This window comes from Lygodium microphyllum, unplaced genomic scaffold (genome assembly GCF_053477565.2).
Source record: "Lygodium microphyllum isolate KBCC unplaced genomic scaffold, Lygodium_microphyllum_v1.1.10 scaffold_42, whole genome shotgun sequence".
NCBI classification, from domain to species: domain Eukaryota; kingdom Viridiplantae; phylum Streptophyta; class Polypodiopsida; order Schizaeales; family Lygodiaceae; genus Lygodium; species Lygodium microphyllum.
In genome coordinates, this window is record NW_028229525.1 from 409,482 (window position 1) to 432,696 (window position 23,215).

The 23,215-nt window shown below is 39.2% G+C and overlaps 3 non-coding genes and 1 pseudogene across 3 annotated transcripts; 1 reads left to right on the plus strand and 3 right to left on the minus strand.

Moving 5' to 3' along the window:
* Positions 1 to 4,950: 4,950 nt before the first annotated feature.
* TRNAM-CAU (transfer RNA methionine (anticodon CAU)) lies at positions 4,951 to 5,024 on the minus strand. The gene has a single exon. It is a non-coding gene; the product is annotated as a tRNA-Met (tRNA).
* A 1,875-nt stretch (positions 5,025 to 6,899) lies between these two features.
* LOC148008983 (18S ribosomal RNA) lies at positions 6,900 to 8,591 on the minus strand (annotated as a pseudogene).
* Positions 8,592 to 15,978: 7,387 nt separating this feature from the next.
* On the minus strand, positions 15,979 to 16,052 carry TRNAR-UCU (transfer RNA arginine (anticodon UCU)). The gene has a single exon. It is a non-coding gene; the product is annotated as a tRNA-Arg (tRNA).
* Positions 16,053 to 20,357: 4,305 nt separating this feature from the next.
* On the plus strand, positions 20,358 to 20,444 carry TRNAS-UGA (transfer RNA serine (anticodon UGA)). Its single transcript has one exon. It is a non-coding gene; the product is annotated as a tRNA-Ser (tRNA).
* Positions 20,445 to 23,215: the final 2,771 nt, after the last annotated feature.

Below are 23,215 nucleotides of genomic sequence, written 5' to 3' on the forward strand. Positions count from 1 at the left end.
TCTAGTTTGATCTTATTTAATATTCTTTTATTCTGGCATATTCATATAGGGATGGAAGAGATTCTAGTAGATTATGTCCACCATGAAGTCACACGGCATTGGATGTTGATTTCTTTAAGAATCTTATTGTTACTCGTCGCAAAGGATTTTTGCCCGTATTTAGTTCTCTATCAATTGATCATACCAAAAAATAGCCCATAAGGGTCACCCCCTTTTTAATTAAGGAAACCCTTCCTTTTTGAGCAAATATTGTGATAGTTTGCCAAATTTGGAAAGCGAAGCGTTTCTGTTTTGTTAAGCAGGTTTAGTGGCTATTTTTCTTTCGTTTAGAAGATGGCGAGGCCAGGCCCATGCCTTTTTAGAAACCTCCCCACCAATAAATAGAAACAAATAAAAATAACCAAACCACGTCCACGAAATGCCAATACCAAGCAGCTGCTTCAAAACCGAAGTGATGTGAGGGGCTAAAATAACCCATATATTGACGAATACTGCATATTATTAAAAAAATGGTCCCTATAATAACATAAAATCCATAAAACCCAGTAGCTAAAAAAAAAGTAAAACCATAAATACCATCGGAAACGGTAAAAAGTGCTTCATAATATTCCATCCCTTAGAACCCAGTAAAAACCAAAGCCAACTAAACAGTAGCTACTAAAGCGTAAATCGCTTCTTACTTTAAACCCACAAGTATAGCGTGATGGGCCCAAGTTACGGCAGCTCCAAAGAACAATAAAATAATAGTGTTTAGAAAAGGAATTCTCCAAGGGTCTAAGACCTCAATCCCTTTAGGAGGCCGAATAGCTCCAATTTCTACCGTGGGCGCTAAGAAGGAATGAAAAAAGGCCCAGAAAAAAGCTAAAAAAAACATAACCTCCGAAGCAATAAACGAAAGAGAGCCATAACGAAGTCCTAATTATACCACTTTGGTGTAATGTCCCTCATAGGTAAATTCACGTACAACATCGCGCCACCATATAAGCATAGTATGCATGATTGATCCCGAACCAGGACTCAAAAATATTCCACCTCCCGTAAATGAATGCATATACATAACCGCACCTGTGGTACTAGCTAAAGCTCCTATTAAACCCAATAAAGGCCATGGACTTGGATCAACCAAATGATAGGGATGTTCTCGAGAAACGCTCATGTTATTTATTTGATGAATTCCTTTTATCACCTCCCGATATCTATGGCAGTTCGTTTTGTCTGGCAAAAACGTATGCTTGGATTATGCGTCTAACGGAACAGAAGCAAACCAATTGCCCTGCTCTGCACCAGGAAGGACAAAAAGAAAAACCTTTGCTTAACTACTGACGACAGCTGCGGATCAAAAAAAAAGCCTTTTCTGTTTTTTATTTCAATGGCAAATCGTGCCGTGCATTCCGATACACTTTTATCAACTAAACAATGATGCAAAAAAAGGCAATTCGCCTTAGGATGATCATAAAAAGCAACTTCTCTATATATCCATGTATATACGGGACGACTAAAAGACATCATAATGGCTTGTCGACATGTTAAGCTCTTACGCTATTGATATTATTGGTTCATGGGAGAATTCGCTTACGTGAACTAAGAAGATTTCATATTACGCCACTCTGGCCGGCTCAATAGCAGGCAAGCCATGTAACCTATCGATTAGGTTAAAAAACTTTACCAACGGATCCGGATAGAATCCCTTTTTTAGCAAACCAAACTATTCGACCACTCGTCTCATGACCTTTTATCCAGATCGGAAAAGACGACAAAACCTAATCTAAATTAGATAGAAAGGGCCCGTTGTTTTTAGGACTTTGAACAGCAAGGTAAGAAATTTTCCAAATAAAGTAATATTATATAAACGATTAAACCTCGTAATACTGTCATTGCCATATTTTCAACTGTAAACTGGTCTTCAAAGAGACTCAGCTGCTTTCAAGTTATTATAAAGGAATTAGATAGTTAACCTTTATTCCCGGCTCTTCCGTTCACATAGTGAACGGGGCGATAAGAGCTCGCTTTTAGAGCGGATGATCTATTTTGCATTACAATTTTTACATAAATAACGAAATAAAAAGAGCTTCCTTACGCTTACCCTAAGTATACTTCGTTCCTATTATGAAAATGCATCGTGTTAAGATTCGCCATCAAAAACTAATTACAATCATATCTTGGAAGTCCCTAAACCACATGAAATTACTGTAATCTCAAAGGCATCTCCTAATTCAATCGGGAATGTTGAATCAGCAATAGAGAACTTTTGTGGTTAAAAACGCGTAAATACACGGAATGAGAACAAATCTGGAAGATCTTTCCCGACTCAAGAGTCGACATATGTTACTTATTTGACGCGAAGCGTCTTACGGGGGCGCATTATGTATAAATTTTTTGAAAAACTTGCTATGATGATCTCTACTCATTATCCCGTCAAAGTATAGAGAAATTGGATAGAATTTCACTCTTCAATCGCCACCACTCTTTTGTCAAAGGAACCTTCATAATTGAAAGAGAATTTCGAGACTTTCGCGCATTTTTGAGAGTCCAAAGTGACTTTCGTTACTTCAGCCAACACAGGAGGGGAGACTTTTCTTTTACGGAGCGGCTTTAAAAAGGGTACAAAATGGAATGTAAAATGCAAAGAACCAAACACAATAAATAGAATAAAGGTGTAAATATGACTTTTTTTCCAATGCATTTTTTAGGGCTTTCGGGTATGCCCCGTCGCATTCCCGATTATCCAGATGCTTACGGCGAATGGAATGCTTTAAGTAGTTTTGGCTTTTATGTCTTTGTATTGGGGATCTTTCGTCTTTTTGTAGTTGTTCTTAAAACTCTGAGTAGCGAAGACAAGTGTGCTTCGAGTCCTCGGGCTGGTGAATAAGATTCAACCACACTGGAATGGATGATATAAAGTCCTCCGGCTTTTCATACTTTTGGAGAACTTTCGGCTATAAAGGAAACCAGTCCTGAACAACCGCCATCACCAAATGGAACATGCCCGGATGGCTTGCCATTTGCGGTTATGCAAATCAATTTGGCGTTCGATTGTGTATCCTTATCGCATCGGGTCTTCCCCAAGTAATGATAAGCTTGGTGCTACTACGTGATTGCCAAATCTTTAGGGTCAAATTTGACATAAGAACAAACCGTCATTAATATATGATAATAAAAATAAACGAAAAAACCATGCTACTTTTTGACGTCTTTGCGGGCTTGAGTTTAGTTTTTACTATTATGGTCATATGTGCTAGAAACTCTGTCCATTCCGTTTCCCTTCTCATCCTCGTTTCTTGCAACACTTCTGGTTCACTACTTTTGTCAGGTCTTGAGTTCTTTGCTATGATCTTTTCAATAGTTTATATAGGTGCTATTGCCGTATTATTTTTATTTGTAGTGATGATGTTAGACATTAAAATAGCGGAAATTCATGAAAATATATTGCGCTATTTACCGGTAGGTGGTACTATTGGATTAATTTCTCGGTTAGAAATCTTTGTCATTCTAGATAATGATTACATCCCAGTATTATCTAGCCATTCAAATACAATCTATCCAAGATATACAGTGTATGCTGAAAAGATATAAGGCTGGACAAATTTGCAAGCATTGGGCAATTTACTTTATACCAATTATCTGGTCCCGTTTCCAGTGTCTAGTCTTATTTTGTTAGTAGCCATGATTGGAGCTATAATATCAACTATGCATAGAACTACGAAGGTTAAAAGACAGGATGTGTTCCAACAGAATGCTATAGATTTCTGAGAAACTATCCACAAAATACGCTGAAACAAGCAAATATAAGGCATTGTTGTTAAAGCTTCTATTGAAGGGGCAGGCTTTGCCTCCCCGCGGGACTGTATGCATATAAACCAAAGAATTTAATGAATAACATGAATTCTCTTTCTTGCTGTCAGAAATTAATTAATATTTTAGAAATATATAATTCTATCAAAATATATGATAAAGAATGGTCAGATGTTATTCATAATGCTTTTTGTCTTTTTCTTAACTATGAGAATATCATGGCTACTGGCCAACATTATCAAGGGATTAGAGAATGGCTTCAGTTGGCAAATGATCTAATAGTTAAGAAATTTGGCAATCGGAAATATTATAGAAGTAACTGCAGAAGATAAAAATAAAGCTAAAATCTTTGTTGATTGAAATGGTTTAGCTAGTCGGGTTCTCATGGATTCTGAATCTATTGAAAAGAGTTTACAAGTTGGTCATGTTATCAACCCGTCCCGAAATATCTTCTACGCGAATACAATTCTATTTATCAAAACACAACAGATTTATATGCAAAAATAGAGAAAATACCTATAGATATAATTCTCCTTGAGAATAATGAGTTAGGAATAGGAATTCGTCAAAACTTAACGGATATAAATACTTCACTCAGAGATTTAAGGGATTCTATTATACTTCATCTATATCGTGGATGACAGGTTTTTTCTAATTTTTGTAGTCGTGTCTGTTTGCTGTTCGTAGTGGCATATTTGCAACTTGTTTATTTTTTTATGTGATAACGGAGTTAACCCTTTGGGGTGGATAATTGACTTTATTTTACCTTTATTGTTTGTAGTTTTTTTGTATGAAATCCTTATTGGCCAGGCAAATCGGATGGTTTTGCTAACTAAAACCAATACCTTAACTTATAGACAAATATGCATTAACCCTTTAGCTTCTACATTTCTAAGAAATAAAGCCAATAATATGGCAAAACGAAACCTCTTAACTTTCATGCCTAAAGGAATTGCGGAAAGGGACAAATTACACTTTTGGTAAATGATAACCCTTTGAAACAAATAATAGTCGTACAGAGCTGAAGTAAAAGGATTCGAACCTTTGCTTGTTGGTATCAAAAACCAATGCCTTACCACTTGGCGATACTCCATAGAAAGGTAACCCAAAAAAAAAGGCAAGGCCAGAGACGAAAAAATTGAGCTTCCATCACAAATATGGGCTTAGCAGGATTCGAACCTACAATATTGCCGTTATGAGCGGCACGTTTTAACCATTCAAACTATAAGCCCATAGCGCACTATCAATTCGATCAATTTGTCACAAGCAATGGAACGAACTTAAAGTCCTTTTCATAAACCAACTTCATAACCTATTTGGCTAGCTTTAATCATTAATACATGCTTTGTTGAGTAATCTTAGATAATAATATCAATGGTTTGTCTGCCATTCCTATAGCAGTTTAGGTAGCTTAGTTGGTTAGAGCAAAAGACTGAAAATCTTTAAGTAAGTGATTCGAGTCCGCTCCTAAGCGACTATGACCACTGAAATTAGATTCAACGCTAATGATACGCTAGACACAACCAGAACTTCAAATTATGGAACCAAAGTGACAAGACAGTATCTTTAACCATACCGACTTTAAGTTACTAATATGGCAACCAATAAATGGTTAAGATATGGAGCAGAGCCTAATTGTTTCTGTCATCATATGCTTTTATGTTCAAGCCAGTGGTTTCAACCGGGAAAGTGATTATTGGTCTCTTACGTGATTTAATAGAAATACTATTTGCTTGCCTGCTTAAAGGTCGCTAATAGCTTTTATGAAACAAAAGTATTGTTTCAAATAAGCTAGCTCAACAACAACTCCGCTATACTATAGCCATAAAAGTAATAATCCAGTATCCGTTGCTGTGACCAAGCTTAATATCTTTTAAGCCTATAAGCTCATAACTAATAAATGTCAATAAAGTTACATCGAAAAGGCCAACGCTAAGGAACTTCATTTCAATGTTAACAAACAATAAGGTTAAGAACCTTTTGTACACAGCTCGAAGCTATAATGGGGTTACATCCTAAACAATGCTCTGTTTAATCAGCTGTCTAAATAAAGGCCCTAATCAACCGCTATCCTTTTATATACAGAAATAAAATATCGAAATGGCATACCCTATGTAATGCGAAATGACAAAACTTTTGGCTACGTTAGGACGGCATGTTTTCACCCGATCTATCTTTTATAGTCTAAATCATTGGTTTCTCTTATGCGTAGATCAGCTTTAAGGAATATCCGAAACGATCGTAACGGAAAGTAACGCTCTTTTTTTTACACACACAGGAGTATCCCTTATTCATATCATTTCAACTTACTCTCTTTCACTTATCGGTCTGAATCTGGGTTAGGGAGTGCTTTTAAGGCCATAACGCCTTTTTCGTATCGCTTCCATATACGTGATTTTGACATACTTTTTTGTTTCCCTTACCTAGTTATTTGAAAACTAATTTACCGAGCATGTGTAATAATAAGAGACAACAAATTCGTCAAAGCAAATACCCTTTTTTTCAAGTACGTAATAGTGGCTCCCCTTTGAGTTAGAGACCCTATTTCTACCACTTAACAGGTACCGTCTAGGTTTCACATTTTGGGAATGTTACGAGGTTTTCTTTGAGAGAAAATTTTAAGCTGCTTTGTTTCCTCTCAATTTGCCCCACGGTTACATGGAGGCAACCCATGGATAACTACAATGGGGGCAATTTTATTATAGCCTTATATGAAACTTACTATCGGAGATTCCTTATTTTATATAGTCATGCATGGATTAAGCAACTAGCCAATACTTTTTTTTTCAGTGCCAGGATCCTAATTTCGCAGATGGCAGATCGTTTAACCATATGACATAGCCACATTATGTACATACTATAAAGCTCGTAGGCTAGCTTTCAGCCAACCCATTTGCGTAATGTGGGCTTTTTAAAAACTTATTTCTAGCAGGACTATCCGGATCTCCTTGGCAAGGTTCCTTCCTTGAGCTACAAACAATGGCCACAATGATTTCATCAAAAATGCCCTTTAGCTACTAGTAAAATATCATTAAAATAACAGATAAAAAATAGGCTAATTAACGCATATATGAGATTTTTAGCTTGTATCTTCATCTTTCTGGAAGAATCCATCCAGCCACAGGTTCCCCTACGACTACCATGTTACGACTTCACCTCAGTTACTGACCCAACCATAATATGTAGCGGAAACACCTTTAAAACTAAAGTGAATTACACTTAACGGAAGCATAATGCACTTTACTAATAAGTGATCCCTGCTCAATGCTTCAGGCGGAGCCAATTCCCAGGGTGTGACGGGCGGTGTGTACGGGGCTCGGGTACATATTCACCGCGGCATGCTGATCCGCGATTACTAGCGATTCCAACTTCATGTCCTCGAGTTGCAGAGAACAATCCGAACTTAGACAATCTTTACGGATTCGCTCCACCTTACGGCCTTGCTTCCCATTGTAATTGCCATTGTAGCACGTGTGTAGCCCAGCTCATAAGGGCCATGCGGACTTGACGTTATCCCCATCTTCCTCCATAGTAAAACTACGGGCAGTTTTTCATGAGTGCAACACCCAATAAAAAGAATACCGTCGATCTCAAGCAACCATTGAGCTGTACGGCTGCTGATGAAAGACGGCATGGATCCTTTGTAAACAGCATGTCTTAGCAACATGAAACAAGGGTTTCGCTCGTTATAGGAGTTAACCAAAAACGTCTCACGACACGAGCTGACGACAGCCATGCAGCACCTGTACGAATTTTTATCTTATCCCGTTAAGAACAAGTACACTAGTTCATATGTCAAATGTGCATACGCCAAGTGTTTCTATGTCAAGAGCTGGTAAGGTTTTGCGCGTTGTATCGAATTAAACCACATGCTCCACCGCTTGTACAAGCCCCCGTCAATTCCTTTGAGTTTCAGTCTTGCGACCGTATTCCCCAGGCGGAGTGTTTAACGCGTTAGCTGAGCTTCCGATCCGCAGACCAAAAACGAACACTCATCGTTTACGGCATGGACTACCGGGGTATCTAATCCCGTTTGCTCCCCAAGCTTTCGCACCTTAGCGTCAGTAGAGACCCAAAGAGCTGCCTTCGCTACTTCGGCGTTCCTTCGTGTATCTCCAGATTCTATCCCTACGCACGAAATTTCACTCTTCTCTATCTCACTCAAGTAAATTGGTTTCGTAAGCATTCCGCCAGTTGGGCTGGCGTCTTTAACCTTCGACCTAACTTACCGCCTACGTGCCCTTTACGCCCAGTCATTCCGAATAACACTTGCCCCCCCCGTCTTACCGCGGCTGCTGGCACGGAGTTAGCCGGGGCTTCTTCTTTAAGTTTTGTCACCATCGCACACTTGACGAAAGGGTTTTACAAGCGGTATTGCCATTCCTCGCGTTTGCGACGTTCTTCACTCACCCACGCGATATTGCTGGATCAAGCTTTCGCCCATTGTCCAAGATTCCCCACTGCTGCCTCCCGGCGGAGTCTGGGCCGTATCTCAGTCCCAGTGTGGCTGGTCATCCGAAAAGATCAGCTAAGCATCGTAGGCTTGGTTGGCCTTTACCCAACCAACTACCTAATACTACGTAGGCTCATCAAACAGCGCTTTATTATCTTCTCGCATAGCTTTATTGCTTGCGTTGCTTCGGGATCTAGCCCGAACTGTTTGGCAGATTCCTGCGCGTTACGCACCCGTTTGCTACTTTTTTTTCAATTATTCCATAAAACTGGAACAGAAATGACATCCAACTTACATGTGTTAAGCATATCGCTAGCGTTCATTCTGGGCCAGGATCAAGCCCAATTTTTTAGTGAATTTCTGCCATATGAGGCAGGTTGATGATGATTTCTTAGTAAGTTATTAGCTTTTACTAACAACCGTAAGCGGAACGGCCACTGGCAAGGCGAATCATCTTACATTCCGGATACCAAAGATTGTTATTATACAAGAATTCTTGTATCGCTCATGCAGATCTTCCATCTACCGGAAACCAAAGGATTCATTGCAGGAGAGTAAAGTATGGCTGAAAATAGAAGGAATTGACGAGAAGCTAACGCTTTAGGTAAGTACGATAGTCATTACAACTGTTTTTATTGGTTTTTTAGTGGCTTTTCTCCTTATTGGTTTTTGATATAGTCTCCTGAACTAGTGCTTTCCTCGGAACCAATGCATTTAAAAAACGATGTATTTACTTTCAAATAAGATTGACTATATGAAAGACATATTTGATATGATTTTATCATTGCCAGAACCTATGCATTTACCATAGATAATATATTTACTGAAACCAGAACCCATGCATTTATCAAAAACATAGCCAATGCATTTACCGAAACCATAACCAATGTATTTGTCCCATTTAACTCTTATAAACAGTTTAATTAGAAACATCTTTTTTTATTAAGAAAGAAATATGGTACAATGCATTTACCGAAACCATAACCAATGCATTGGATCTTCTTCTTTTTCTTTAAAAACAAATGTCCTTTGGTTCTTTCTTATCCCTTTTTCACATTGTTATACATATCCATCAACAGCTTATTAGTAAGTATTATGAGATAGAGAAACAGTCCATCAACACGTTGAACATTATGAAACAGTCCATTAACTTATTTATTGGTAAGATATAGAAACAGTCCATCAACATATAGACCATCATAGCCAGGATCAATTTCAATTTTTTTTGATTTTTCGATGAAGAGGTTTAGTTTGTCGAAATAGAATCTTTGCCTGGGGAGGTTAGCTTACTCCCCGTGCTTACAAAATGGAAAATTGAATAAATTTCGAAAAAGTCAAAAAAACCGCAACTAATAACATCACGATTCCAAAAATATAAACTTAAGACAGATCTAAAATAAATCCGAAATCTTACCATAAATGACAAACCCCATTACTCATATAATAAGACAAAGCTAAAAAAATGAAATTTACTAGGCCTAAGATAAACCAATGGAAATGCTTTCCAACGAAGAAGGCACATTAATAATAACTTTCAAAAATAAGGCTAAAATGACCAACTTTCAAAAAAAAAATACCAATTAACAATGCAGCAGCCAAAAAAGTTCCAAAGATTCTATGAAGGATAAATAAGATCGAAGTAAGCTATGGCTTATAAATAATAATATGGGGTGATAAAGGTCGATCGATTTACATCCTATTGGCTTTGGTTCAAAAGGCTAAAACGCTTTAGCACTTAAAAAAGGAACTTGCGTCGGCTTTGCCGGCACAAAGTATGTGCTCAACATTCATGAAAATTGCTCTGTCCATCGGAAACCAGCCAGATTACATTTTCGATTCCTGCATACGAATTCCTAAATAAATTCATTATCTACCTTATGCCAAAAAAAAATCAAACAAAAAAAAACAGATAGCGTCTCGAAAATAAAGCAAATACGAAATTTCTATGATAACGCAAATAATTGCATAGTTGCTCTGGCTCTCAGACAGAAAGCAGCCAAGGTTAATACAATAGATTATTTTAATTAATAATGCTAACATTCCTTATCCATTTGATCGAAATAAATAAAAATCCTCATGTCTGCGTGTTTGTTTGGGCATAAAATGAATTTGTTAGCCATAGGCATCGATAGTTTAGTTAGTTGAGCTCCAACGATCCCAATGAATGCCACGGGCATTGATAATTAGTTGAGTCCCAAAAGACGAAACAATAGCCTGTATCATGGTGCAGTCTTTTGAGGAGGAAATGAATCTATCCTTACATCCTAACTACCGTTGAACAAAATAAAAACCTCTATTCAATTAGCTCAAATAATGAAGGCAATTAGCCCAGTCAATAAAGTGCCTCGTTTACGTGGTTCGAATCTGTCATTGCCCAAAATCCAAAGACACCTTAGTTTCTATTGATTTCAAATAAAATGATCAATTACCATGCTTAACCTTTTCGGTCAAAAGGGCCAAACCAAAAAGAAGGAAGGAATTAGTCAAGCCCCCATCCCTGCTCCAGGTACAACCCATTCGTTATTCGGTGAATTTATTTAAAATACAAATAATGTCAAAAAGGCCATCATCAAAGCAAACAAGGCAATCGCTTCGAAAAACTCGGGGTGTGTAAATCACTTCTTCCAAGACTTGGAAGAGTGAGCAGGAAACCGAAGTGCCAAATAAGTATGAACTCTCCCTGAAAAGGAGGTGATCCAGCCGCACCTTCCAGTACGGCTACCTTGTTACGACTTCACTCCAGTCACTAGCCCTGCCTTCGGCATCCCCCTCCTCGCGGTTGAGGTAACGACTTCGGGCATGGCCAGCTCCCATAGTGTGACGGGCGGTGTGTACAAGGCCCGGGAACGGATTCACCGCCGTATGGCTGACCTTAAGGCGATTACTAGCGATTCTGGCTTCACGCAGGCGAGTTGCAGCCTGCAATCCGAACTGAGGCCGAGTTTCTGAGGTTAGCTTGCCCTTACGGGGTCGCGACCCTCTGTCCCGGCCATTGTAGCACATGTGTCGCCCAGAGCTAACGGGGCATGCTGACTTGACGTCATCTCCACCTTCCTCCGGCTTATCACCTTTGTAAAAGTCTGTTGCCGGGTTCCAATTTGAGTAATGGCAACTAAACACGAGGGTTGCGCTCGTTGCGGGACTTAACCCAACACCTTACGGCACGAGCTGACGACAGCCATGCACCACCTGTATCCACGTTCCCGAAGGCACTCCTTTTTATCCATACCCTTGGGGTTATGCTTGTAGTTTAGTTCGTTCCTTTATTAGCCTTTCATGTCATTTTGGTTCCTTACGTTTGGCTTATTCCTTTACTAGCCTCCCATATTACCTTAGTTCTTTACTAAAGGCTTATTCCTTTATTAGCTTTCCATTTTACCTTAGTTCTTTACTAAAGGCTTATTCCTTTACTAGCTTTCCATTTTCCAATGCAAGTTTAGGGTCATGGTTTTCTGATGTTAGATTTAGTGTTTTTGCCTTAAGTCGTTATTTCAAGCTGTTCCCTAGTGTTTATGCTTTATTTTTACGTATGGTTTGCAATGCCAAAAGTTGGATTAGCAACACTAAAAGTTGGATTTGCAAAGCCAAAAGTTGAATTAGTGCAACGTTAAGATTAAGAGTTTCAGGCGGGTAATGGCAATTTTCTAGTTTTTGTATTTTCCGTATGGCTTGCAGTCATTATTTCAAACAATCTTGTATTGTATGGCTTGCAGTCGTTATTTCAAGCAATTTCCTAGTTTTTATGTTTGTAGTATGGGTTGCAACACTAAAAGTTGGACTTGCAAAGCCAAAAGTTGAATTAGTGCAACGTTAAGATTAAGAGTTTCAGGCCTTGAATCCCGTCAGCTAGCCTCGTATGTTTGGTTACGTTCCTTTCATTAGCTCCAATGCTCATCCTAATGAGAATAAGAAACGGTTAGTCCTTTTATTAGCTTTTTAGTTACAATTTATGTGTATTAAGATTTTTGTGTTAGGTTTGGAGGCAAGGAAAATCCGGTAAACTCATTTGAAAAGGCGTTATCGTTAACAACCATAATAGAAAAGCCAGCACTATCACAACCATCAGAAACAACGGATATGCTAGGAAAAGCAGTAAATGTAGTAGAAAAAGCATCAGATGTAGTAGAAAAAGCAACTACAAGTATGGTAGATGTAATGTCCAACTATCCCTGGTATTTGTAAAATTCAATGATTATAAACCTGGGTTGTTTCACTGGTGTATTGATGGCTATTTATCTATATAGTAAAAGAGATGGAGGTGGAGAAGGAGAAGGAGAATATGATGATAGTGATACTAATAATGGTGGGCTTAGTGCTATACCTAAAGCAAAAAGGATGATTTCGGAAGAAATGAGAATAAGAAAATAGGGTGCGATAATGGCAGACCCTCGTGATAACTACTCCTTTTCCTACCCGGGATTGAGGCCCCATAATAGGGAAGCACTCGGGTAGGTATTCCCGCTTTCAGAAGGCTTTGAAAGGCTTTCGAAGGCTTAGTACTTCCAGCTTTAAGCTTGCTTAAAGGCAGTAGCCTACGGAAGTTCTTCATTGAAAGAGAATGCCTTAAAGGTCTTCTTTCAAGGCCTCGCCAACGGTTCCAGAGCTTGGAATAAAGGCAGTAGCCTACGGGATTCCCTTTGAAGGCTCCTAAAGTTTAGGAATTCCAGCTTTTTTTCAAGGGCTTAGGCTAGGTATTCCAGCTTCTTGGGCAAGAAGGGCAGGGCTTGGTAGGGGATGCTGGCAATTTCGGGGTGATTGCCAAAGGCGTAGGAATGCTCACTAAGGGCTGGCACGGCACACAGAGGCTTAGCTTGCCGAAGTGCACAGAAGCACACGAGGCACACCGTGGGTGGACCTTCTGCTTTCAATCTATGTATTTGCTAGCCCAGCAGTGAGAGATCATTGACCTTAGTTTACTTGTGTTTCCCGTTACAGGGCTTAAAAGTTGCCACTGGAAACTGTCTACCGGCCAAGAATCACATTGTTCCTGCTGAGGGAATGGCTGGGCTAGCTGAGTGCCATAACACCTGTGCCGAACCGAACTTGCTGATGGAGATCGTATCAATTCGGCAAATAAACGTACCGTTCCATGGAACAGAAAACAACTGTCGAGTGGATTTCTAGCTCTCTAACCCATTCAATCCTAACTCTAAGATGGACCCTGGCGTTTGCTTGGGCAATGCCCGAGCCACTGAACCCGAAACTGCATGCAGTTCCGAGTCTATATTATCCCCAGCCAGGTCATTGCCCGGGGCACCGCTACATATGTTGGCAACCGGAAGTATTCATTTGCGAGCATATATGGCAGCTGGCTTTGACAAGCGCTGATTGTCCTTTTTCCGATAGCTTACTGTTCCGTGTGTGCCGATGGGTTGGAATGACTTGGTTCAGTGCCATGCGTAGTGGCATATGCCTTAGGTGCTGGATTATTGCACATCCGAACGAGACAGGCAGGACACTCGCCGAACGGACAGGCAGGGCACCTGCGTTGGAATTTCTGGCCGAACCCGAGGCCTCCCACGTATTAGGAGCCTTAGACTTAACCATAAGTCCAGCTTAGATACCCGTGTGGCATGTCTAATTCCTCGAGAACCAGCTCTGGTGGCAGGGTAGTCCACCCTAAAAACTCTTTAATAGTCCCTTTCAGGTCCCTTCTAGGGTTCGCTATGGTTGCAGAACCTCTGGGGAACCAGTCTTGGGTATACTGCCAAATCGTGGTAGGAAGTTGCGAATGGCCGTTGTACAGGGCACTTTCTCTGGAAGTACCTTGTAGTTCCCTTCTTAAATAGGCAGTATAGCATGTAACACGTTTTTTATCATATTTGCCGCTTTGCTAACAGTGCTGAGCAAAAAAAAGAAACCCTTAGCGATAACTTTATGGGGCTGTATGCGATAGAAAATATACGGATTACGAAACATGCCCGCCATAAATCAATTGCTTCGTCATCGTAGAGAAGCGAAACGTCACAAAACACGTACTTGAGCTTCGAATTAATGTCCTTAAAAGTTTGGAGTATGCCCACGTGTTTCAACAAGAACACCAAAAAAACCTAATCTGGCTTCATGTAAGATAGCTAAAGCACGTTCAAGCAATCGACGGAATATCATTGCTTACACCCTCGGCGAAGGTCATGATTTGTAGGAGCATCCCGTGGTTATGGTTAGAGGAGGTAGAGTAAAAGATCTGTCTGGTGTAAATCACCATCGCATCTGAGGAGTAAAAGATCCGTAAGGAGTGCCGGGTTGAAAATAAGGCAGATTCAAGTATGGTGTAAAAAGACCTAAAGCTTCAATACGAATAAACAAGTCAAATCAACAAATGGTGACTCTTTTTGTCCATCCTCCCTAAACTGGTCTAACTTATTGGAAATTGTATCAGAACGACCGGTAAAAAATCCAAAGACAAAGAGCCATCTGCCTTAATCCCATTGCAACTCTCCTTATGTACCTTCAACAGGGCTTTTGTCATTTAAAAGAGGCCGCAAGCAAAGCACATACAATTGTTCTAATAGATTCGGCTATGTTTGGAAATTGGATATTAGAGAAACAAGGTTGGTTAATAAACTAGTTTACTCCCTTATGACCGATGGTAAGAGAACATACTCTTATGCTATTGTTTTCCGGACCTTTTGTCCCCCTTTCCAAGCTAAACCTAATATTCATGTTATCACACTTTTAACTAATGCTATAGAAAACATTAAACCTACCTGCGAGGTCAAAAAAGTGAGAATCACAGGGACTACTCGTAACGTACCTAAGATTATTGCTAAAGAACGTTAAGAAACCCTAGCTTTTCGTTGGATCATAGAAGCAGCTGTCAAATGAAACACTATAAACGGAAACGGCTAGAGTTTGAGTAAATGTTCATCTGCCGAAATACCGGATGCTTATCATAAAAGGGGAAATGTTCGTAAAAAGAGAGATGACCTTTACGAACTAGCAGAAGCCAATAAAAGTTTCGTACATTATAGATGGTGGTGAACGATTAAAAATACGTAACGGGCCGGGGTAAAAAACTGTTAGACACTTTGGCAGCACACATCCCGGCAAAATCAATTCATTATTAATTCATCAGTGAACAATAAAAGAAAATTATTTCGGATTATTTGTTTCACACTTTGAAATAGATAATAATTCATTTTTGCCATAGCAGGCCAACTTTCTAACTATTTGACACTCGACTGAAGGGAAGAGGGAAAGGCAAAGTGCAACGATTTGAATGGCGTTCGACCCTTTATGCGATTGGAAAATTCCATGGCAATGGTTCCGCGAATTTGAAAAGTTACCGCCAGAATGGCCAGCCCGCGGATTCCGCAACTGCCATCGTTAACATTAGTAAAGCGAGTGATTGACCCATCATATCATCCAAATAAACAGAAAATACTGGAAAGTTCAAATTGACAGTCAATGGCATTGACCCAATTAACGTCGGCATGATAATGATATTTCTTTTATTTGGTAGAATTTCCCGAATACCTAAAAGAAAGAGAATCATGGAAAATGTCAAATATTTGACCAGATCCGTAAGACAAGGTCTTTTTTCGTTTCCTAAAAATCCGAGCATTGGTTCTTTGTACTCATGGCTGTTTCAGAAGTGAAGGGAAGGCAGGTAACCTTATATATTAAGCGAAAAGTGACCGAAGCATGAAATTGGTTCAGTTGAAAATAGTTTTCACTTGCTAGCCCTAAACAAAAGCAAAGCATTCCCTATGGTATATGATCTAATGACTTTCCGCATCCTACAGGATTTGAACCTGTGACCTTCAACTTAGAAGGTTGTTGCTCTATCCGATTGAGCTAAGGATGCTATGCATTATAAACACTTCTAGGTAAATATGACATACTTAAAATCTGTTCCGTTTCAAGGGGCTTTAGCCACTTCTTGATAATCCGCTCTCTGTAAACGAAAGGAGGTTTGAAGAAGTGGCACTTGGGCCTGACTATGATGTGCCCATAGCAAGCAGAAAACATATCCACGTTTATCTGGCAACACGTCGAATAGGACATGGTCCCTCAATTTAAACTCCGATTTGCTTTCAGTTTGTATATATAGGGGCCCAGAGCAACCAGCAAATTCACCTTAATGCGGCTGCTAGAGCACATCCTTAGGGAGACATGTTGTGCTCTGGATTTGCTTTGTCTCAACCATCGATTCGAGATGAGGGCAATACAAGATAAATATCTACTTATGTTTCCGGATATTCCGCCCGCTATTAATGGCGCCCAGTGTTCCATCCTAAGAAGACTAATCTCGGGAGATAAAATGACATGTAAAAGAAAAAATGGGGCAAACCCTAAACCAAGCACATGGCGATTCTATACAGGAGGCATGACCTGAAGCTTTACGATATATTTGGGTCAGACCTTTCTTTTTTTCGGTCATCTAACGAATGAAATCCGATTTCGGCGACGAAACAAGATCAAGTTCATGAGCTTATTTTCTTAGATCGAAACAAGCGTGCCCTCGGAGAGTACGGAAGGCTATTCGAGTAATCAGCGCTTTAGTGTTCGCGAGCTCTTTTAGCATCGAGGACAGTGTTTCTTCAACAAGAAAAGAATGAGTTTAGGATTCGACAGTTTAGATGGTATGAGAATTGGTTTAAACTTTAAACCAGATATCACGATATATGGAATAAAGATTAAGACAGTACAATGAATAGTATGATAAACAGGATGTTAGCCATCTGGTAGTTTTATTCAAAAAGATCGGGGCGAGAAGGGTTCAACTCCATTTTCTCCGGATGCAAGACTCAAACTTAAATAATAATTTTACGTGCTATCGCTGGCTTTCGCGCATACTAAGCAAATCACCTTAAGGCGCTATTGGAATAATCTTTTTTCTGCGAGATTGGATGGCACCTTAACTGGATCCGTGATAGATTTTATTTGATGGTTAAATCGTTGATTTTGATGGCCTAGCTAAAATGATGCCATTCTTGCTGTTTACTATTAAAGTCATATAAGCTGGCACACCTCTTGACGGAATTGCTTTGCCTTGGTTCATCACCTTGCTAGATTGTCTAGCCTGGTATGTTAAGGCAAGATGGGCGATTCGCTTAGATCACCTAGCGGCAATGTCAGGCCTGCTAAAGGACACGTTTTTATCCTCATTCATTTCACTTCCTCTCCTCTCCCCAGGGGATTAAAACACGTGGCTACGAACCATGCTGTCGAGGGTTCGAATCTCTTTTGTTTCAGATTATGTTATTTGGTAAACGTGCCCGTAAGGATAACCATAAAGTGAATAAAGATAAAAGAGGCCGGAATGAACGGCAAACAAAGGTAAAAGATCTTAAAGTCACAACGCATCGGTTTCAATTCCTTTTCCCTTTGAAAAGAAAACCTTTTTATTTCAAAACGATTTTTTCGGGTATTGGATAAATAGAAAGATATATGAAGAAAATTAATATGAAACTAGCTTATTGGATATACGCTGGCCCTGCAAACCCATATTAGTACTTTAAGAGTAGCCAGTTCCTTTAAAAATGTACATGCTTCCCTTAAAAACATTTCAATGTAATGCGTTTTATGGCATTTTCGACAACGTTTAGTTATTGCATGTTATAGCTTTAAATATGTTGTTTTTGCCTAAAAAAATAGGATATGGCTCGTCAATACTTGGCCATTCTATGGCTCGTCAGTACCTTGTGTTTTATAACTTTAACCACGTTATTCTTTAGGCTAAAGTTATTTAGTTTCAAATAGGATATGACATGTCAACACTTTGCCATTAATGTGTTTTATGGCATTTTCACTAATACCTTGTTTTCTAAAAAAGGTAAGTTCTTGCATTCTATGGCGTTTAGTTTTTGCGTTTTATGGCTTTAAATATTAAGTTCTTGCCGGCAAGAAATAGGATATGACTTGCCAGCACTTTGCCGGCACATGTGAAGTAATTGTTTCAAGGACTTTGATGGCAAAACGATTGATTAGTGCATCCGTTACCAATACTTATATGAAACAAATCTATACAAACCTTTCAAAGCAATGCTAGTTTATTTTTTTTATCTTCTATTCGATTGGTAATGACTGTTTCTTTATGCAAGAAAACGGATGTTGGCTAACGACACTATAAGAAAACCGCTTGCCAAAGAGCTTTAGCGTATCAACGACAAAACGTCACTTAACTGAATAGGAGTCAATAATTTATTATGTCTTCTATATCAACCTAAAATCGATTTCTAACAATAAAACGTTTTATCATCGGCAAGGCCAAAGGCCCACTAACTAAGGACCAGTCTAATCGTTGATTCTTATAGCACTGAAGAACTTATTGTTTGAAAAACGCCATAAAACGCAAAAACGTTAGCCATAGAACACAAGAACGACAAGGTGTTTGGAAAGCACCATATCCTGGAACGCAAAAACGACAAGGTGCTTAAAAAGCTAATTATGCTTGCTTTTATCATGCTCGCATCCATTATGCTATTTATTTTATTAACTGTTGAATTGATTTGGCATAAAGTGCGTTTTATCATCCAATTCTCTCAACAAGGTCAATATTGCACTGCTTTAATATTTATACAAATGTTCTCATAGACTTAAGTAAATTACTATTTTTTAACATTCTTTAATAAGTTGAATATGGATTAGATCTTCTTACTTGTTTCAGATGATAAAATAGAATATCTAATACGGATATAGTTACTAAAGGTACAATAATATATAATAATCAATTCCGTGTTGAATGCTCGTGATATGCTAAATGAGGCCGATTTGGTTCTTAATGGTGTCCTCTACTCAATGCTTAGATGGTTTAATAAACCGACAACAATTTCACATATATTGAGAATAGCCAGTAAACAAATAAACACATGCCCAAAAAACATACAAAAGTAATAAAGCAAATGCCTTAGCACACTTATTTACTGTCAAATCTTAGAACTATTTAAACATTAGCAACTAACGAATCCTCAGCCAGGATTTTGATCATAAAATATAAGGCCAGGTGCCTGCCTATAAGTCCCTTTCGTCTAATGGTTAGGACATCGTCTTTTCATGTCGAAAACACGAGTTCGATTCTCGTAGGGGATAAGAAAGGCGAAACATTTTACGTGGTTTCGTATATAAATTTTTGCCTTTCCTAAGATTGGTGGTCTGAACTTGCCAAAATCAACTGTCAATTGCAAATCAATGATTCCAATTAACTCAACAGCCAAGGTGCAAAGAGAGCCAGCGAAAATAGCTTAATGGTAAAGTATAGCCTTGCCAAGGCTGGGGTTGAGGGTTCGAATCCCTTTTTTCGCTATAGAAGCCACAAAAAGGTGACACATCTGCTTTTGAGGCTTATCAGTTCGTTATTTCAAAGGTGAGCTTTACATTTCTGTCTCTCCCCTGCAAACTCATGTAAAGTTATTCTAGTAAACTTAAGCTATTACGAATCATTCTTCTTGATCACAGAGATCTCCTTTATTATCCCACAATGCAACGTTATCATTGATGTTTTGTTTTATTGCAAACTTAAAGTAGATTACATTAAATGATAACTTAAAACTATTAAGCAATGCAATGCGTTGCTTTAGCTGATATTCCTTTTATTGCTACTTTAAAAATTACAGTAATTTCAATGTATTATGGAAAGCAACAAAAAATGGAGATGACGTTAAGTCAGCATGCTTTTGTAGCTCTTTGTAATTTAGGCTATAGCCTGCGTCAAGACAAAAGATCGTAACCTGGCAAGCAAAAAGGCTGCAATTTGAAATTTTTGCCCTCAGTAATCGCAATCAATTTTGGTCGACCATACGGCCAATGGAAAAGGTCAAGCGGAGCCCGTAACTGTCAAAGCTTTGCTAGAGGTTTGCCAAGCCATTTAGTTACTTGCTAGAAAGGATTCCTATAGTTTAGTTTCCACAGAAACCCTTATGTTAGTTGTTGTGTTCAATAAAGCGTAACATAGTGATTGTCTTTACACAAGCAAAAAAAGATAACTGAGCTTAAAAAAAAGGAATCTATTAACCAGTGTTATCCAAAATAGATGTGATGAGAAAAAAAAGAAATCAATTAGGCCCCCATCCCAGCCAATATGACCTATTTGTTTTTCTTTTGTGTTGCATGTAATTTACAAAAACCTGTGTTGGTTGATTATTGATGGCTCATAATCTTGCCAAAAAATGGATGGATGTCTGAGCGGTTTAAAGAGTCGGTCTTGAAAACCGAAGTATTCTTTTGAATACCGGGGGTTCGAATCCCTCTTCATCCGTAAGTATGGTTAGAAGTTAGCATTTTTATGTAGTATGTTTTTCATCCCTCTAACTTGATTGGGAAAGCTAGCTTTTTAAGAGCCAAGCCAAATCGCTTTGCCACCATTCGACACTGCATCCCCTGAAACCACGACTCAAGAGCAATCGAGTAACGATAACAAGCTGCTTGGCAATCAAACGGGTGAAAGGAACATTTTGGGAGGTCCATCAGCATGTGGACCACCATAAACCCAATCCCGGCAACCTGAATACCTTTAGGCATTTGATTACACTGCTTTCTGCGACTAAGTGTATACGTAAAAAACCAATATAAGCGGAGACGTACGACCCAGGGACGCCCTCGCGACTCTTTATCTCTAGCAATATTGTAGCACATGCGTCGCCTAGAGATAACGGGGCATGCTGATTTGACGTCATCTCATCTTCCTCCGGCTTATCACCTTTGTAAAAGTCTGTTGCCAGGTTCTAAAAATGGTAATGGCAACGGCAACATGGGACTCAACCCAACACCTATAGGCACGAGCTGTCGGCAACGTCTATTCAAATCAAAAAGGTATTTTTGCTTGGGCTATCGTTAATCGACTTTTTTCAAAGATAAGCAACGTCTTCAATACAATAAGGTAAGCTTAGCCTTTTCGCTTTCAATGGTATTTTGCGCTTTTTAAATGGTAAGCTTTAAAGTAAATCATACTTAGAAATCGCGAACCCGTGACGTGACGAAAATGCAATAACTAAACGGCAAGGTGTTTAGAAATCGCTATATCCTACGTGAGAACGCAAAGACTAAACTTTTCAGCATGCAATAATTAGAAATATAATGTTAAGACGCAAGGTATTGGCAAAAACATAATGTTGGAACACAAAAACTTACTTACTTACAATAAGGTGCTTATAAAACGTAATATTGAAATGTTTTGAAGGGCCAATCCTTTTGTCATGTCCCTCATTCGTTATGCTATTTTTATTTATTTTTTATAGACTTTCTTGCTTGCTTTGCTTTACTTTGTTTTGCTCTGCTTTGCAAAGCAAAGCTTTGAGGAGCTTTAGCGTATTGACTAAAAGAAGAGGGGCTTCAGCCACTCGACTGAAGGGAAGAGGGAAAGGCAAAGTGCAACGATTTGAATGGCGTTCGACCCTTTATGCGATTGGAAAATTCCAAACGTTGGATCCCTAAAAAGAAAAGTTACCACTTACTTAGCCAGCCATCGTTCCTTCAGTCCCTATCACCCATTACTCTTTGTAATTGCGGGCGCTAGCCCCACTTACTTGGCTGCATCGTATGAATATGGATTGAATAATCCATCAGGCGTAAACTCCAAAGTAGATAAGATTGCTTCTTATCCCCCTTTCCACATCGCGCTTCATCGCCTAAAGTGCCGGATGAAGTGCTGGTCTGATTTTAGGGGCGTGGTCATCTCGTCTAGGAAGCTATGGATGCCCTCATCGATAGCATACGTGGGCAACTATGTCAATAACAGACCTTACAAACAAAAAAGTCGTCTTTGTTGCGCGATTTTATGGGAATCTGGATTGCGGGTCGTGGGTCCATCTTTTTTGTTACACCAATGTGGATTACCGAGTGATTCGTAATCTGACCTCTCGCTTGCAATCTGGTCATCCCATAAGGCGGCAGAATCGATGGAGTGACATAGATTAGGTATTCAAGCTAACTTTCTGACGCGCCATTCGCTTACATCCATTGGTTTGTGATCCGGGGACTGTCCATGTATCGAAGCGGCTCGTTATCCTAATTTATTTTATCTAACACGATCTGGTTCCCGTACTGACCCAAGATATGCTTTTCAGTATTCACGCATTGACTATTGGGAAGGATTTCTAAAACCTAAGACCGAAAGTCCTTTTGCTTGCAAGTCACAAGTTTTCAGGGCCAAACAACTGAAACGAATCGATTATCACAAGAAACTGTGGCTTCGGTGGAATACGGACCCGGGCCCAAAGAATCATGAAGTTTGTTTCGTTTTCTAACATTAAGTGGCTATTTGGATAGCCACGTCCAGCTCCAATGAAAACTAGGAAAGAGAGACAACCATTTAATAACTCATAGGGGTAGAACTCACAGACAGGGCACCTCTTAGCAGCGCCAAGAGTAGGCAAGTAGCGGAATCAATTGAACCGCTTCGTCTCAGCGAGCTACCTCGAAACGCTTTACTAACTAGAGATTGCCTTTTTTTGTCTGTTAAGTAAGTCAAGAAACCTCCGTCTCATATTGGCAAGAATCAGGACAGAGAGATCGGATTCAATGCTAACAGATGCAAAATGAATTAACAATCTTTAGAGATAACGTAATAATAATTGGCAATGATTTCTTTTATGGTTTAGGTAGCTCAGTTGGTTAGAGCAAAGGACTGAAAATCCTTGGGTCAGTGGTTCAAATCCACTTCTAAACATAGCGAATTATTAGATTGAAATCTCTGGACAATTATATACTAAATGCAATTAAACCCGCAGCTTATGAGTCTTAGCTAAAGCTACAGAGCTCTCTATTTGTTTGATCCTAACATTAATCTTATTTTGATATTATTTGCAAACGATGCCAAAAGTGATCATTTCATTTTATTGCCTAAGTCTCGGACCTTACACCGGGTAGGTCCTTAACCCTTCCGCCCTGAATAGAGGCCTTTTATGATGAAATGTTCCGGCTACAAGTCAGTGGACATGCAGGAAGAATTGCTCAATATGCATTAGCTCTTGAACGTTTATGGCATTGAAGAAGAGAGAAACGCAAATCAAAGAAAAAATGAGATTGTTT